The 18,960-nt window shown below is 34.7% G+C and overlaps 1 long non-coding RNA gene across 2 annotated transcripts; it reads left to right on the top strand.

The window, feature by feature from the left end:
• Positions 1-16,018: 16,018 nt before the first annotated feature.
• Positions 16,019-18,443, top strand: LOC132644556 (uncharacterized). 2 transcript variants are annotated; one of them, XR_009583872.1, is made up of 4 exons: positions 16,019-16,222; positions 16,324-16,426; positions 17,691-17,996; positions 18,145-18,443. It is a non-coding gene; the product is annotated as an uncharacterized LOC132644556 (long non-coding RNA). The 2 variants fall into 2 exon arrangements; XR_009583871.1 differs by having other exon boundaries at positions 16,025-16,426.
• The last annotated feature ends 517 nt before the right edge of the window (positions 18,444-18,960 follow it).

Below are 18,960 nucleotides of genomic sequence, written 5' to 3'. Positions count from 1 at the left end.
GAAATAGACCCAACTGCTGTAAGCAATCTCCAACAACTAAGAGAGTTGTTGCAACAAAACCAATACTTGTTGCAACAAGTGCACACTTGTTGCAACAACTCACTTAGTTGTTTAGGTGACTGACATTCCTTATACTTTTAATGCAGTATGTTGATGAAATTATGCTCTTAATGGGTGTGAGGCAAAGCACTTTCACTGAGCACTATACTTCCACAGATATAATCTTGGATCTCAACTTCTACAATATCATGCTCAAGCGATACACAAAGTTGTCGGATGAGAGCATACAACCGGAAGCTATTCCATTCAATCAAATGCTTGATGATTTTATATGTGATGATGATGCTATCGCTTACTGTAAAGGTAGTGCACCAGCCAAAGGTGGCCGCGAGTGGGTTGGTGCCAAAAGGGTGCTTACTACCATGAACATAAATGTCAGATAGTTTGTCACCCTCGAATTCATAATTGAGGAGGGGGTGATAAATGTTTATGACTGCAACGTCCCAAAAATCCAGGAGGATGAGTTCTTCATCCACATCCAGCCAGTCATTGAATTATGGCCGAAACTACCAAAGCAGAGTGGCATGTTTGAACACTTGCCTGAAAAGCTGCTCAACGAAGGTTGGAAATTTGTGCTGAAGGAGAATCTCCCCCGCAATGAAACTGCAATGGCATGCAGATCGTATTCACTTGCTTTTATTGAGCATTTGCTTACTGGCACTAACATGATGAAGCCTGAGACTCTATTGTGCGACAACTCAGTGGCGAGGATGCAGTGGCGGTGGGCAGTGGGTGTGATAGATAAAGTTTTGGAGCCCTGAGCTAGCTGTTTAACAAATTACTACTTGAACATTTTTTTTTTATCCTTGTTATTATTTAGGAATGCTGTTGCAACAAATGCAACAGATAGTACAGTTGTTAACAAAGTTGCAAAAAGTTACTAATCTACTAATCTATTTAGAAAAGTTGCCTAAATGAATGGAGCATGTCATAATTGTTGAAGAAGTTACTAATCCGTTCCAAACAAGTAACTAATCTCTTTAAAAAAATTACTAATCTGTTGCATTAGATAATACATTTGTGAAAGAAGTTGCAACAAATTACTAATCTGTTTTAACAAGTTACTAATTTGTTCCAACAAGTAAATAATCTGCTGAAACAAGTTACTAATCTGTTGCAACAGATCATACAGTTGTGAAAATACGTTGCAACAAATTAATAATTTGTTCCAACGAGTTATTAATCCATTCCAACAAGTAGGTAACCTGCTGAAACAAGTTACTAATCTGTTGCAACAGATCATACAGTTGTGGAAAGACGTTGCAACAAATTAATAATCTGTTCCAACAAGTTACTAATCCGTTCCAACAAGTAAGTAATCTGCTGAAACAAGTTACTAATCTGTTGCAACGGATCATACAGTTGTGGAAAGAAGTTGCAACAAATTACTAAAAATTTCTTAAGTATATATATTGATCAATAACTATGATTGATTTCCATTGTTTATCACTAAATGTGGGTGAATCCCATCAATTCACTACAATGATCACTCCATTTAGTGCGTATTGGACTTAGTTGATCATTTATCCTGACCCGAAACACCATGAAATTGCTTAAGTATATATATTAATCAATAACAATGATTGATTTCCATTGTTTATCACTAAATGTGGGTGAATCCCATCAATTCACTACAATGATCACTCCATTTAGTGCGTATTGGACTTAGTTGATCATCTATCCTGACCCGAAACACCATGAAATTGCTTAAGTATATATATTAATCAATAACAATGATTGATTTCCATTGTTTATCACTAAATGTGGGTGAATCCCATCAATTCACTTCAATGATCACTCCATTTAGTGCGTATTGGACTTAGTTGATCATCTATCCTGACCCGAAACACCATGAAATTGCTTAAGTATATATATTAATCAATAACAATGATTGATTTCCATTGTTTATCACTAAATGTGGGTGAATCCCATCAATTCACTTCAATGATCACTCCATTTAGTGTGTATTGGACTTAGTTGATCATCTATCCTGACCCAAAACACCATGAAATTGCTTAAGTATATATATTAATCAATAACTATGATTGATTTCCATTGTTTATCACTAAATGTGGGTGAATCCCATCAATTCACTTCAATGATCACTCCATTTAGTGCGTATTGGACTTAGTTGATCATCTATCCTGACCCAAAATACCATGAAATTGCTTAAGTATATATATTGATCAATAAATATGATTGATTTTCCACTGTTTATCAGTAAATGTGGCTGATTCCCTTTATCGATCACTAAATGTGGGTGAATCAAGTAGCATCTATTGCAACAGATGTAGTATTTGTTCGAGCAAGTTTATTATCTGTTGCAACATATGTAGTATCTATTCGAGCAAGTTTATTATCTGTTGCAGCAAACTGAGTAAGTTACTGAACAAGTCCTTACTCTTGCTGGATAAGACGCAACAAGTTACCCATTTTCTGTAACAAGTCACTCCACTTGTTTGATTTTCATTGTTTATCAGTAAATGTGGCTGATATGCATTGTTTATCACTAAATGTGGTTGATTCCCTCTATTGATCACTAAATGTGGGTGAATCAAGTAGTATCTGTTGCAACAGATGTAGTATCTGTTGGAGCAAGTGTAGTATCTGTTGCAGCAAACTGAGTAAGTTGTTGAACAAGTCCTTACTCTTGCTGGATAAGACGCAACAAGTTACTCATTTTCTGTACCAAGTCACTCCACTTGTTTGATTTCCATTGTTTATCACTAAATAAAAATTTCAGCTTACGTGTCAATTTATAAGAATAAAAAATAAAAAATTGATTTTTCTTTTAAAAAATTTATTTTTAAAACCCGTTTTAAAAAAAAAAAACTGAAAACGCGAATTAAAAACTGAATTTTCTTTAAAAAAATTAAATTTAAAACCCTTTTAAAAAAAAATGATTTTTTTTTAAAACCCATATGTTTTTAAAAAAAAAAAAAAACTGAAAACATGAATTTTTTTTAAAATATGGAAAAATGGATTTGTTAAAAATATGGAAAGCTTGATTATTTTTTTTAAAATGTCTTAAAAGATCTTGATTTTCATGATTTCATTTTCTTAGGACACTTTTATTTTTCAAATGAAATCCGAAAAAATTATTTTTCTTGTCAAAATTTGAAAAAAAAAACTTATTTTTTATAAAATTTTGAAAAAATTAATTATTTTTTTAAAATGTGGAAAACTAGATTTATATTCTTATTTTAAGAAAATACAGATTTTTAAGAAAAAAATTAAGTTTTCCCCCTTTTTATGTTTCTCACTCTCTCAAGAGAGTGAAACACACTCTCCTTGCCACGTCAACCTGAATGGGGTAAAATATTACGGTTCTAAATAGTTTAGGGGGGTGATAGGACCAAAAATTAGATAAGGTGTGTCGTTGCAAAAACGCTAATAGGTGAGGGGGGTAATGATGCCTTATCCCTAATTAAAACTTGAGTCAGTCCACTTGTTAGAAAAAACCCAACATATAACTTAGTTGCATCTGCTTAAAAACTCCGATTTTTTGTAATATGTTCAATGACTTACTAGTTGCTGCAACAAGTCCTGTTACTTGTTTGATAAAACCCAACAAGTTACAGAGTTGTTGCAACAAATTCATTACTTATTCGAAACTGTACAACAATTTATTAACAAGAATATTTACATTAGTGATTTGAACACGAACAACATATCATATAAACCAAGTTCATAATCACCAAGAATATAACTTACCATGTTAAGAAATAATAACATTAAAATGTCATAAAGATCCAACAGGTAACTATTATTACAACACAATGCAATCTACAACTATGGAGCATTTCGGCTTGGACATGTTGTTTTTTTGTGGCCAACTGTTTTGCATAAGGAGCATTTGTTTTTCCGCATAGCCCTCTTTGTCCACCTTCTTCCGTGTTTGTTAGAACTTAAAATCTTCACATCCCTTGGCCACCACTTGCACTTCAGATGTTCACACCTAAAGCAATACACACTTCGCGAATTGCATGACATTCCTTTATAAAAACCTGTTTCGTCATCTTGAACATGGCTGGAATGTGATGATTATGCAGCACACGGTGTATTACTCGAAAGTTCGGGTATAGGGATCGGCTCACCCCCACTTCCATGGGGCTTCGCACTTCTATTATCTGGAATATCCATATCCACCCCTTCCAATTTATCATTTAATACATCTTGTTGGTCTTGAGCTAAATTGTGGTTCTCGACCGGGCTTCCAACCACGTATACCCTTAAAATGGGCCTAGCTACATCTTTCAAATAAGTACGCAAACGACTCTGATCGGTTATCTTAAAAGGAAAGACCCTCTGGTTTTCAAAAGAGCTATGCATGTAAGTGATGACAAGGTCTTTCGGTTCACAAGTTAATTCACAATAGTTAATGATTAAGTTCACAAAATCATCAAACTCAACATCTCTTGGGACAGTCATCGCTATCGTCTCTAACATGTGATTACCCTTCCATCGCCAAATATATCGATTGTTCACCTCGATCCATTCACCATGGCAATCAACACCTATTATTATTGAGTCCCCCATTAATGGTGCCTGAAGATATTTTGTTTTAAGAAAATCAGTCATGACCACCCCAAGCCCAAAGGCCACTTATATTTATGATTAAGTTCATAGTTGAGTAGTTTTTTCCTGTAATTTTGGACCCAAATTAGTTAAATTAATCACAAATTTGAGCAACCTTTGAGCTTGGATGTTCAAAGTTGTCACAACTAGTAATTACAATGCTTGAATGTCAAGTGTTGAAATTACTCTAGGTGACAGCTTTGACCACCCCAAGCCCAAAGGCCACTTAAATTTATGATTAAGTTCATAGTTGAGTAGTTTTTTTCCTGTAATTTTGGACCCAAATTAGTTAACTTAATCACAACTTTGAGCGGCCTTTGAGCTTGGATGTTCAAAGTTGTCACAACTAGTAATTACAATGCTTGAATGTCAAGTGTTGAAATTACTCTAGGTGACAGTTTTGACCACCCCAAGCCCAAAGGCCACTTAAATTTATGATTAAGTTCATAGTTGAGTAGTTTTTTCCTGTAATTTTGGACCCAAATTAGTTAACTTAATCACAACTTTGAGCGGCCTTTGAGCTTGGATGTTCAAAGTTGTCACAACTAGTAATTACAATGCTTGAATGTCAAGTGTTGAAATTACTCTAGGTGACAGCTTTGACCACCCCAAGCCCAAAGGCCACATAAATTTATGATTAAGTTCATAGTTGAGTGGTTTTTTCCTGTAATTTTGGACCCAAATTAGTTAACTTAATCACAACTTTAAATGAATTTTTGGAACAAGTAACTGACTTATTGCAACAAGTAGGTTACTAGTTGCAACAGCTCGCTTATTTGTTGGAGATAGCTTCAGTTTTTTCTCTGTCTCATATCAAAAGGAACAACTATATGACTTGTTGGAACAACTAACGTACTTGTCGCAACAAGTATGTAACTTGTTCCAACTACTTGGTAACTTGTTGGAGACAGCTTCAATTTGTTTGTTTGATAACAAAATGCAATAACTAAGTGACTTGTTGGAAAAAATAACTGACTTGTTGCAACAAGTAGGTTACTAGTTGCAACAACTCACTTATTTGTTGGAGACAGCTTCAGTCTCTGTCTCTATTTCATAACAAAATGGAACAATTGTATGAATTGTTAGAATAACTAGCATACTTGTTGCAACAAGTAGGTTACTAGTTGCAACAGCTCACTTATTTGTTGGAGACAGCTTCAGTCTCTGTTTCATCCAACAACTGTAAAATATGTCCAACAGCTGTTGCAATTGATGCAGCAAGTATCATACTTGTTGCAACAAGTAACTCAGTTGTTGGAAAGAGTAGGAGCTCTCCAACAGATTTCACAGAAATTGCATAAAGTACAACAGCTGTTGTAAATTATTTATTCACATTTTTTGTATTGTTGCAACAGATTTACTAATCTGTTGCAACAACTTCATAATTTATCAACAACTCTTGCAGAAACAGTAGGACCACAACAGCTGATGCAAAAAAGTTCAGAAGCTCTTACACAGCAGCTTTAGAACTTGTTGCAACAACTATACTGCTGTAACTACGAATCTGGGAAAATCAGCAAATAAGGCAAATATACCCAGATGAACAATTGAAAGAAACAGTATTGTTTAACTTACCAATGGATCCGAAAACACTTATGAAGTAATGCCAGTGCTACACTAATGACATTCAATCAAAAAATTGTAAAATCGGATGATTTTTTCTTGAGCAATGGCGGATGAAGAAGAAGAAGAAGAAGAAAGCAGGGGCGAACCAAGAAGAAGAAGAAGAAGAAAGCAGGGGTGAACCAAGAAGAAAAAAAAGAAGAAGAAAGTAGCACGAAGAACAGATGGGAAGAACAAAAATGGAGGAAACGACGCTGAAGAGGATTTTTTTTTTCCCGATTTTTGGATTTTAGGGTTTATAGTGGTTGGGTCAAAGTGTTAAAAATAAAACTTTGGGGCAAAGTATTAAAAGTAAAGTTTAGGGTCAAAATGTTAAAAATAAAACTTAAGGGCAAAGTATTAAAAATAAAATAGAGGGCCAAAGTGTCAAAAATAAAACTATTGGGCAAGCTCAAAGCCCCTTAATCACTAATCAAATTTAGTCACCTCTACTCAATAATTAAAACTTGAATCACCTCCCCTCAATTTTAAAACTTAAAAGTCACTTATAATTAAAAGCCCCTTTAAGCTATGAACCCATGTCAACATATGAACTGAATAGTTTAATTTACTGGATTAGTATATGAATTAGTTTACCTTAACTTGTGACATTTGTACTGCGCATGTGTTAGTTAAGCTTAAAATTGGCAAATTGAATCAGTTTAAACAATCATTATGTAATGGATATCCGTTTGGTTATGAAATGATTGTGTAAGTCAAGTACTTTTCTACAGTTAAATTAAGCTGAACTACATCAATATTTGCCCATTTGGGTATCCAGTCATGTTTAAAATGGTTTAATTGTGATAATATGTGTCTTTAGGTTGGATTAGTCTAGTCCTATGTGAGCTTCGGTCTTTATAGTATGCATATGTTGATAGATTTAGTTTGAACCATAAAGAGCATATACATTACTAGACCTGCTAAATTATGAAGAACTTGCCTTAAATATGTGTATTTGTAAATTAAGTGTGATTAGTTAGTTCAAACCTAGTCCAATTGTGATACGCCTTCTGTTAGGATGTTTATAAGGTGACCAGTCAGCTTTAGTTCACCTAATAGTAGCATACTGTGTATGCAAGTGTTTATATCTGTCTTCTTTATCTCATTTCAGTTCATATGTGATTATATATGTTACGAGTGTAAGTTCATGTGTTTAACATCAAGTTAATCAATACAAGCATGATTTAAACCAAGTGTTAGATAGCTTGTTTGAGTTAGTTTTGTTTCAGTTGTTCTATGTAATGAATAATATGTGGGATTATGAGTTAACTTTAACATGAAATGATGTGGTTGTGCTGTTAATATATGTTTGAGTGTTTAGTATTCATCTTGTGCTATCGAGCAACATACGAGGAACATGTTATTGAGACGACTGTTTATTGGTTAGGAAAACAGGCTTAATACTTTGGCTAACTAAGTAGACTTAAGGAATACAAAATCATGTCTCAAATGCCTACTTCTGATAATCTTGCATTACTGTATTGTTGCTCAGTGATTGTGATATCTAAATTGGTTTCAATATGCATACATAGACTACTTGTGCTAAGGAATCCGGCTAAAATAATTTGTGGTGGTACTGTCCAATTCTGGTTTAATAGAAATTGAAATTTAGGACAGTTAGATAATTAAGAATTAAGGTGTTCTCGTTGATATCGCTGGCATTTGAAGACGACCTTACGGGAAATTTGGGTATTTGTAAGGATTAGTGTTAAGTGTTAATATGGGTTAGTCTTGCTCTGTGCGTCATATTTATCTAGACTAGTGAAGTTTGAGCTCTGGCATGAGATTTGGAAATTCTGAATATCATGGTATAGTTGCCTACTTTTCCGTTCTTTCAATAGCGCAGATGCTTTGAGAAGCTTTTCATCAAATGATGAGTGATATAATTTTCATAGTGTTGGTGGTTTTAGAGAGTAATGTTCTCTTCGTCATAAACTGGTGGATACATCCTGCCCCCTACCCATGGTTCCCCTTGGCATTTAATCGTTATATTTGTTATGTTAGCAAATCAAATTAAATAAAAAAAATCTCTTTTAGTTAGTAATTGGTTAGCTAGTGTCTTTGTTGTTTTGATTAACATGATCTGTAAAAGTATTAGTTTTTTTTTAGCATAAGTTCTTTAACTTTCTTCTTTATCCTCCATAATTGTTTTTAATCGGGTTTTCTTTCTAATCCTTTTCATTTCTCTTCTTGTTTTGCATGACATACCGGAGCCGAAGAGTTTCACTCTGAGACTCAATGACGCTGCTTATGGAGTCCACATATCTGCACGGATCTTTCTTGCCTCTCAAATATCAATTTACAGAGGGGATTTTGTCCTCCCATTAAAGCCGAGTGTGCTACTTAATCGTCCCATTTCTCTCTGCTTGCTTTGCTTGCTTGTGTTGGTGAATGACTTTTTATTTTCAATTATGTGCTTACTGTTAGAAGAGGTGGAGATGTTATATAATGATTAGTCCATAATTCTTCATTTAGAGTCTGTTAACACCTATTTTCAGAACCAGTAACTCAATCGTTTTAGGATAATGAACATGTGTAATATGTATTGTTTTGAGTAAATTTTGGTCTCAAATTCAAGATAATGTTTCTTTTAAGGAATAATAAAAATGGCGGCATACCCTTTTAACATGAAACAACATTTTTGGCTCTAACTCATTTTTTTACATTAGCTGTTTTACACAATATTGCACTTGGATCTTTTAGCTTCACTTAAATCTGAAGCTTTTCACCCCTTTTCAATTCTTGATTAGAAGTCATTTTGTTAAAGTGTTTATTACTTCAACCAATCTAAGTAATTCAAGCTCATATTCTGTTTTCAAAACTAATTTAATTTATCACTTTCTTTTAATGCATGCCTTTGAACGTACTTCTAGTTTTTTCTTAACATTAGCCTTTTTAATAATTAAGTCTGGTTGGTTAAACATTATTAATGGATCTTAAAGGATGCTTAATACCTTCCCTTTAAATTAATTGAACCCTTACCTAGAATCTTAAGTTAGTAGACCTTGAAATGGAGTTAACTTTAGAAAATAACTTTAATGAACTTTAGGTGACCTAATTCACCATAAATAATTAGATGGCGACTCCTTAACTTTAATTAACCCCTGAATTACCAGAATGTTGTAAACTATATTGACTCTGGTTAAAATAGGGTATAACAACTTTCTTTTTGCTAATTACATATTTTTGGGTCATTAACTCAGTTGGACCAATTCTGTGTATTGGACCGGTCCATTTTCAGCTGAAGACATCTTATCTTCAAGCCCAACATAAAGGATACACAACATAGTTAAGATATACACTAGCTTATACTATAAATGGCACTTGTATAGGATACCCTTAGGTAATAATGAGCTGTACAAAGTTTGTTAGGATCTTTTTGTGATTTGTTTTATTTATGTACTTTCCTTGTAATGTCTAGTATTTACATTTGTAGTCCTTAGACAAATAGTATAAATAGACATAGAATTGTATACATACAGGTAGAGAAATATACAACAGAAAATTTCCAAATTGTTTCTTGTTTTGATTTCTCTCAAATCTTTCATGGTATCAGAGCAGGTTTAGATACAAATCTGTTCTCCATTTTTCTTCTCTTCTTCTTGAATCAAAAATGGGTGATAACTCTTCTCCCAATCAGATTTCTAGTGGATCTGATGTTGTTCGTCCTAATCATCTCTATTACTTGAATGCTTCGGATTCACCTGGAATGAATCTATTGAATGTAAGTTTTGATGGATCTAGTTTTGGAAATTGGAAGAGGGGAATACTGATTTCACTCTTAGCCAAAAACAAATTGTATTTTATAAATGATAAATCAGAAGTCCCAGATGAGAAGTCACTTTTATTTGAGGAATGGGGGAGAGCCAATGATATGGTGATAGCATGGTTATTGAACTCTTTAACCAAAGACATCTCAGAGAGTCTCTTATACTCTCAAACAACTTCAGAACTGTGGAATGAATTGCAAGAAAGATATGGTCAGCCAGATGGATCAAAATTATTTTAGCTACAAAGAGATCTGAGCAACATCACACAGGGCACAAGTGATGTTGCAAGCTACTTTAACAAATTGAAGAAACTTTGGGACCAATTGAGAGTTCTCAATATTTTCATGATATGCACTTGTGATTGTAGATGTGGAGCTAAGGAACACAACAGCAAAATGAATGAGGACATCAAACTAATGCAGTTTCTAATGGGTTTAAATGAAGCATACTCAACAGTTAGAGGAAATATTCTCATGATAAAGCCACTTCCTACTCCTAATCAGGCCTATTCCATTATTCTCAATCAAGAATCACAAAGAGAGGTGCATTCTAGATACTTAGTGACATCTGATTCATCTGCTTTTTATGCAAGTAAATGGGATGATCCAAAGAACTTCAACTCAAAAAAGGAAACCATCAACCTTCCTATCCACAATCTTCTAATCCTAGAAATTTTCAGAACAACAATTCTTCCAATAATTTGTTCTGTACTTACTGTAAGAAAACAAACCACAATATAAAAAATGTTACAAATTGATAGGTTACCCTTCTAACTTCAAATTCACGAACAAGCCAAAGAAACCTTTTACCAATGCAAAAGCTAATGCAGTTAGCACAGTTGATGATGTAAGTTCAATTTCGATCCCTCAAGAGAGATCTGTTGGTATGACTGATGGACAGAGATCTAGGATGAATGGAAACAACAATTGTTTTTAACTTCAATGCTCAGAATTTTTCAAATGATCAATGCCAACAGCTGATAGACATGTTCAGATCTGTGCAAAATGGATCTGGTACTGAGGAACAACACAGTGCTAATATGGCTGGTATTTCTAAATTTTTCACAGCCTACACTTCATATCTCACAAAATTTCAGTCAAGCCCCTGGATAATAGATACAGGGGCTTCACATCACATGACTTTTGACAAAATCTCTATTTGACAATTTCAAGTTACTGCCTCATTTTATTTCTGTTACCTTACTAAATTCTTATAAGGTGTTGGTAAATTATGTAGGAGATGTAGTTTTGACAGAGCAAAGAGGAGAAATATTTTCTAACTATTGTTGATGGCTTCTCTAGAACCACCTGGACATATCTACTATCTAGTAAATCAAATGCTTTCTCCATTCTTAAATCTTTCCTAGCCTATGTAGAGAGGAAATTTGGCATAAAGGTTAAGATAGTGAGATCAGACAATGCTTATGAATTAGGGTCTGGGAATCTGCCTACTGAATACTTTTCTTCTCAAGGGATTGTGCACCAAACTTCTTGTGTTGCCACCCCACAACAAAATGGGGTGGCTGAAAGGAAACATAGACACTTGTTAGAGATTTGCAGGGCTCTTATGTATCAATCACATATAAAATCTAGATACTGGGGGGAAGCATTGTTGACTGCCACTCATATTATAAATCTACTTCCTTCTAAAGTCCTACATGAGCTTACCCCTTACGAAAAAACTATTTCACAAACCACCTAGTTACACCCATCTCAAAACCTTTGGTTGCCTATGTTTTGCATCAACCTTATCTGCAAATAGAGACAAATTGTCACCTAGAGCCATTCCTGGAGTTTTTCTAGGATATCCTTTTGGTAAAAAGGGGTATAAGGTCCTAAATCTTATCAACAAACAGCTGATTGTCAGCAGAGATGTAAAATTCTATGGGTCTATTTTTCCCTTTTCCTACACAGTCCCAATCTCACAACTATTTCCTGGTTCTTTTAAACCTGAGGTTTCCACCAGTCTAGAACATGTACCTAATATCCCTGCTCAATCCACTACACCTTCTGATCCGCCTTCCTCCACTCACTTACCTCCAGATCACACTCACACACCTCCAGTCTTAGTTTCTTCTCCTTCTACCCTATCCTCACCTCAACCAACTGATCTTACTATAGCTAATTTTGGGTCTAATATAAATCAGTTGCCAGTTTTTAATCCACCTTCTACTCCCTCTAATCTCTCCCCTATGCTAGATGTGCCACCTACAGTGAAGGGCTTGCGCAGAACAACCAGAAAGATTGTTTTTCCCTCTCATTTGTCTGATTTTGTGTGTGATAATGCTTCTTTAGTTTCTACTTTACCTTTACATTCTTTTTCCTTAGAGAACTAACAACTCTTAAGTTCAATTGAGAAAATCACAGAACCTGTCACTTTTCATCAAGCTGCTTGTCATCCTGGTTGGAGACTTGCCATGGATAATGAAATCAAGACTTTCATTTCAAACTCTACCTGGGAAGAGGTAATTCTGCCCCCAGGTAAGAAACCTTTACCTTGTATATGGGTTTACAAGGTTAAGTTGAAGTCAAATGGTGATTTAGAAAGATTAAAAACACGTTTAGTTGTGAGAGGAGATATACAGCGTGAAGGTATCGACTATACCGAAACGTACTCACCTGTGGTTAAGATGACCACCATACGTTGTATCCTTGATGTTGCTGTCAATAACTCTTGGCCTTTGTTTCAATTGGACGTCAATAACGCCTTTCTACATGGCGACTTTGATGAAGAGGTTTTCATGCGTTTCCCTCCAAGTTTGACACCTCCTTCTCCTTCACATGTGTATCGTCTGAGAAAATCCCTTTACGGGATAAAAAAAGGCATCACACTAATGGTATGCACGATTATCTTCAGCTCTGGGGACACGAGGTTTTACTTCATCATTGAACGACTACTCCCTTTTCTACGTCTTCTGATCAGTTTGTCACCATCATTGCCGTCTACGTTGATGATAGACTCTTGACTGGCAATAATCAACAAGATTACTGAGCTTAAGTCTTTTCTAGATTGCGAATTTAAAATAAAGGATTTGGGGTTTGCAAGTTACTTTCTTGGGATGGAACTACTACACATTCCAGATGGTTTAATTTTGAATCAACGCAAGTTTGTCATGGATCTCCTTCTCGAATACCTAAACCTTTCTTCTCATCCAACTTCCACACCAATGGATCCTACCCTTAAACTCACTGTCAAATCTGGTACACAACTCCCAAATCCCACTATTTACCATCGTTTAATGGGTCAGCTTAATTTTCTCGCCCACACACGCACAGATCTTGCCTATGTCGTTCAATCCCTCAGCCAATATATGCAACAACCATTCTCCGGTCATTTTCAAGTAGCTTTGCACACCCTTAGATACTTGCGTAAAAATCCAAGCTTGGGTCTTTTCATGAACTCCTCTCTTTCCCTTCAAGTTCTAGGCTTTTGCGATGCTGATTGGGCTTCGTGTTCTGACACTCGTCGATCAGTAAGTGGTTTTTATATCAACCTTGAGGGTTCGCCGGTGTCTTGGAAATCCAAGAAACAACCAGTTGTCTCACTCTCATCAGCGGAATCTGAATATCGTTCCATGCGCAGACTTGTCGCCGAAATCTCTTGGCTTGTTCGTCTCCTTTCAGATCTTGGTGTTTCACCTTCCCTTCCCGTTTCTTTACACTGTGATAATAGATCTGCCATACACATCGCAAAAAACTCAGTTTTTCACGAACGAACCAAGCATATTAAGCTTGATTGCCATTTCATTCGTGAAAAACTGTTAGGTGGCCTTATCTCTCTTTCCTTCGTACCCTCTTCCTCCCAAATAGCCGATCTCTTTACCAAAGCTTTAGCTGGTCCTCTTCACCGTCATTTTCTGAGCAAGTTGGGTATCCGGTCACCGGACACCAACTTGAGAGGGGATGATAAAATTATACCATCTTCCATGGCTGTTAAGAAAGAAGATAAAGTCAAAGACATTGAAGAAGGATAATGAACAAGTACAGATCACTTCGGACACTTCAAGGCTTTCTTTTTGCTGATTACATATTTTTGGGTCATTAACTCAGTTGGATCGATTCTGTGTATTGGGCCGGCCCATTTTTAGCTGAAGACATCTTATCTTCAAGCCCAACATAAAGGATACACAGCATAGTTAAGATATACACTGGCGTATACTATAAATGGCACTTGTATGGGATACCCTTAGGTAATAATGAGCTGTACAAAGTTTGTTAGGATCTTGTTCTGATTTGTTTTATTTATCTACTTTCCTTGTAATGTCTAGTATTTACATTTGTAGTCCTTAGATAAATAGTATAAATAGACATAGAATTGTATACATATAGGCAGAGAAATATACAACAGAAAATTTCCAAATTATTTCTTGTTTTGATTTCTCTCAAATCTTTCAAAATGTTATTTTCATAGTGCACGATTTTGATTTCTTTATATACTTATTTTAAAACGATATATGGAGCAAATTGTTAGGTGGCTAAAAACAACATGATTGGGTAGCTGAGAGACAATGAAACGTAGAGATGATCTTTACACAGTTAATCCACGAATATAACAATTTTTACCAAGAACAAGCATCATAATATTTTCGTTGTAATATATAAAATATTTTTTTTGCATAAAAATTGGCTCTCCGTTAATAGACTAGTGAGGTACAATAAGGGAGAAGAATGCATCTCACAAGATTTATGTGACACGTTAGATGTTTGTACCAAATCATGCGAGCTATTTTATATTTCTAACACCCATATATATTTGTTGCCGGACTAATATCTTTAGTAGACATTAATGAAAATAAATAATGACAAAGAAAACTAATGACAAATAATGATTGCACAAAGTAAAAATAAATAGATAAAAAAGATAATCATCAACTACGTAATAATTGCTAAAGACGTAAGGAAGGGGTGTGTACATAGACCGGGGTGGTTCGGGTTTATTAAATACCAAATCAAATCAATTATGTCGAGTTTTTAAATTTACAAACCAAACCAAACCAATAAAAGTCTATTTTTTCAACTTCGGGTTTTCTCGGGTTTTTCGGATTTTTTCCGGTAAAGTCTTCATACAAAACATATAACTTGTGCTTCAAATATTTCTTTAGTCCTAGTAAGATACAATTATCTAATTAAGGTGTTTCTTAAGAAAATAACACAAAATGTGAGATGAATAATGACACTGTACTAAAATATTCAACAAAAAATATAATCAAATCTCTAAGCCATAAAAAAAATGATCAAAATCTAAAGGTACTAAGTCATGCTAAAATAAGTACGGCTAATAAGTATTAATTACGACTAAATACTAAAGAAAAACTAAATTAAATTATGTATTTTACAATGTCTAAACCAATGCAAAACTAAAAAGTAAAAATCCAACATTATTGTTATTCCTAGCGTTAGAATTGAATTTCTTTTATTAGCGTTAGTATGAATTTGGTTTTGATTTGAACTTTATTTGAGTTACTAACATCTATAGGCTATCAAACTTATTGTAGCCTTCAAAATTACAAGTCCAAGCGTGAATAATATGTGAAAAGACACAAACTATGAAAAAAATTAAAAAAAAATTATAAATTATATTACAAATACATGTTTTTATGTATTAAATATTTTTTAAAAGTGTATATGTATAACGTTGGCTTGGTTTGATTTGGTTCGGTTTGACTTTTTTTAGTTAAAACCAAACCAAACCAATTATGATCGGATTTTTATTTTTAATACCAAACCAAACCACTAGTCAGGTTTTTTTTTCAGTTCTTAAATTATCGGTTTGGTGCGGTTTGTTGGTTTTCTTTGTCCACGAGTACTTGTAGTTTATATTTAGATTAGATGCAAGATCAAAAAATAAATCCGAAACATATATGGTAGAGATGTCTACTTTAATTTAGGCGAGAAAATAGGTCTTATCTTTTTATTTTTCTTAAGAAATGAGAGTTGTGGAGTACGCACAAGTCCGAACAGGGGCATTTTTGGAATTACCGTTATTTATCATGAGTATTTTTGTATTTCTGATTTCACTTACAACTCTTTCATGTTCCTTCTTTTGGTCAGTTGATTTCACTTTTCTCTATTCCAGTGGTATCCAACGATCATCAGTATTTCTGATTTATTTTCTTTCTTTTGATTTTAGGTCTTCTGTTGATTTTTTCATTCGATTAGTTTGATTTTAGGTTCTTTTGCTCCTCCTTCTCTCCTTCTTCCCCATTTAGGGTTTGTATTCTATTTTTTGTCCTTGGCTATTGAAATTTAGTGTTTCTTCCGCTTTGTTCTTGATGTGGGTGTTTTCCCAATTTGTAATTATTCATGTGTAGGCCTTTGCATTCAATAAGATGTAGGGATGGAGCAGAGGAAGCTTCAAATTCCAAAATTCTATCCATTTTTTTCTGGACAAATTGCTATGTCTTTATACTGCAGGTACACCAAACTTCATTTTATTCCATTTGTTTCTTCTCCATTACTTGGTGTAAAAATTTTCTTTTGCTGGTGTTTTTTCTTTTGTTATCTTTAATTAAAGCTTCTGATTGTTGCTTTACTTGGAATTTGGAAGGCTTTTGCAAGTTTCTGGACATGTGTTATGGAGCTTTTTCCTCATTTGCTCATGAACAAAACATTTTCTTTCGTTGTATTTTTGGCTATACGGGAATGCACTTGAGAATAACTGAAACTTCACTTGAATTGGGAAAATATCAGTTGTCACTTCCTTTTAGAGATTTGATTGGATTAATTTAAGTTTCAGGTCTTTCTCTAATCCCAACCCCTTTGTTCCTCTACTTCTATTTTGTGTATAGGTTAGTTCCCTATTCTTTTTTAATAAAATGTCTTGCTAGATTTTTTATATGCATTAGTGATTCTGTCTAATTTTTGAGCCGAGGGTCTTTCGGAAACAGCCTCCCTGTCTTCCGAGATAGGGGTATGGTCTGCGTACACTTTACCCTCCCCAGACCTCACATTGTGGATTTCACTGGGTATGTTGTTGTTGTTGTTGTGATTCTGTCTAATTTGCACATACATTGTGTCTATTTGATGAATTATGTAATTGTTAACAACAATTAGTGCAGAATAAATGAAAAACCCGATCCGTCAAAAATGTCTAGAATTTTGAAATGGAATATGCACCAAGGGTGTTTTATGATATGTCTGCAAGGTAATATGAACTTTTACCATGGTCAGTGTCTCTTTCTGCACTTGAGAAAAGAAATTTGCTTCTTACTTTGTTTTTGAAGTTTTTGATATATGTTTTCTCCTCTTCCTTTTTAATAGATAGAAACGTATTCACTAATGCAATTTACAGAAATGCATGTATACATCAGTCCTCTTAAAAGTCTAACCAACTACGCGAACGAGTTGAGAATTCTTTTAAACACCTAACTATATTACTGACAGTAGGGATATTTTCTCTGAATATTGGAAGTTCAACCTTCAATGATAAAAGAGACTCATAGGAAGTGACCAACCATTAATAGAATAGTCCATACGTTTGATAGGCATTTCTTTTGAATAACGTGTTATAAAAACTACCCAATGAAGTTATCTTTGATGCAGTGTTTGACAGGAGTTGGGTCACTTTTTACCCTCACTTTCTAGATATAGACGGATTTCCTTTTGATCTCATAGAATAGTAGTAACCATGAAATGCATTTTAGAGAAATGAATAACGATTGTCCTTTGTAATTTGTAGTAATCTCTTAGCAAACAAATCCTAATTACATCTCTCGAGAGAACTAAGGAGGAGTATACCATTAAATATGGAAGAAGCAAAGCTGGGTTTCAGGTTTTGCTAGCTGCTTGAACAGGGAATCTGTATAACTTACGTTTTCTTTATTATTTCCTACTTCCTCCTCCTCTTTGATTGAGGGTATTGAGATGTTAACTGTCTTCACCATAACAATAACATACAGGCACAAACTTAAGGAGCAAATAAAACACTCTGTGGATCATCTAGAGGAAGTTAATAACCGCAGACTCAGGTTTCAGAAGTTAAAAGGTGTGATGATGGAAAATGTTAAGGAGATAGACTAAACTTACTTCCTCTTTGGATTATACTCTTTCAAAAGACTTGATTTCCTAATTGGAAATTGAAAAAATCCAAGAAACTTTAATGTGACTGGTTGATGTGAATTACGAAATTGCAGGTTCTTGATCAAGGGAAGAAGATTGAACTTTTGTCACATGAATCTAACGGTAATTCTATGTTGCTCCGACTTTTACCCAACTAGGAAGATACTTCTTACATCAAAAGGGTATATTAGGTAACCCGCATTCTAACTTAACAACTCACAAGTGCTCCACTATTACAAGGTATTCACTTCTGTTTGTTTAAGCTGAAAAATTGTCTATTCATTTGTAACAATGATTGTCACCTTTCCTGTCTCGCTACTTATATATTAATTCTTTTGTAAGTACTACTTATATGATCATAATTGTTATGTTATATTTTGAAGTCAAAAGAGACATGAAACAGAAAGAAGCTTTCAGAAACCCACCTTCTCCATTCCTTCTTCTTCGCTCGACCCCCCTAATTCCGACCAAACCCACCTTTTTCTTGTTGCTCTCCTGCACCCCCACCCCCACCCAGGCCTCCTACAACCTACCTTCTTCCTGCCCCCCTCCCCCACGCCTCCCACAACCCACATTCTTCCTGCCCCCTACCCCCCACCCCACGCCTCCCACGACCCACCTTCTTCCTGCCCCCTACCCCCCACCCCCATGCCTCCCACAACCCACCTTCTTCCTGCCCCCTTCCCCCCAACACGTATACCATATGGTTGTATTCTCTACTCCCCTTATTGTCTCTTCGAGTTTTAAGAATGATGAGATTTTTAAATTAAATGCCCAAATCTTTTTATTTAGGCAAAAGATCATGTCAACTTTAAACAAGCAAAACCCATGCATTAAAATCAAAAGATACTCTTTTGAATTCTGATTTCCTTTCCTATTTTATTAACGAA

Source organism: Lycium barbarum, chromosome 1 (assembly GCF_019175385.1).
Source record: "Lycium barbarum isolate Lr01 chromosome 1, ASM1917538v2, whole genome shotgun sequence".
Taxonomy (NCBI): Eukaryota; Viridiplantae; Streptophyta; class Magnoliopsida; order Solanales; family Solanaceae; genus Lycium; species Lycium barbarum.
This window is presented reverse-complemented; position numbering and strand designations above follow the sequence as displayed.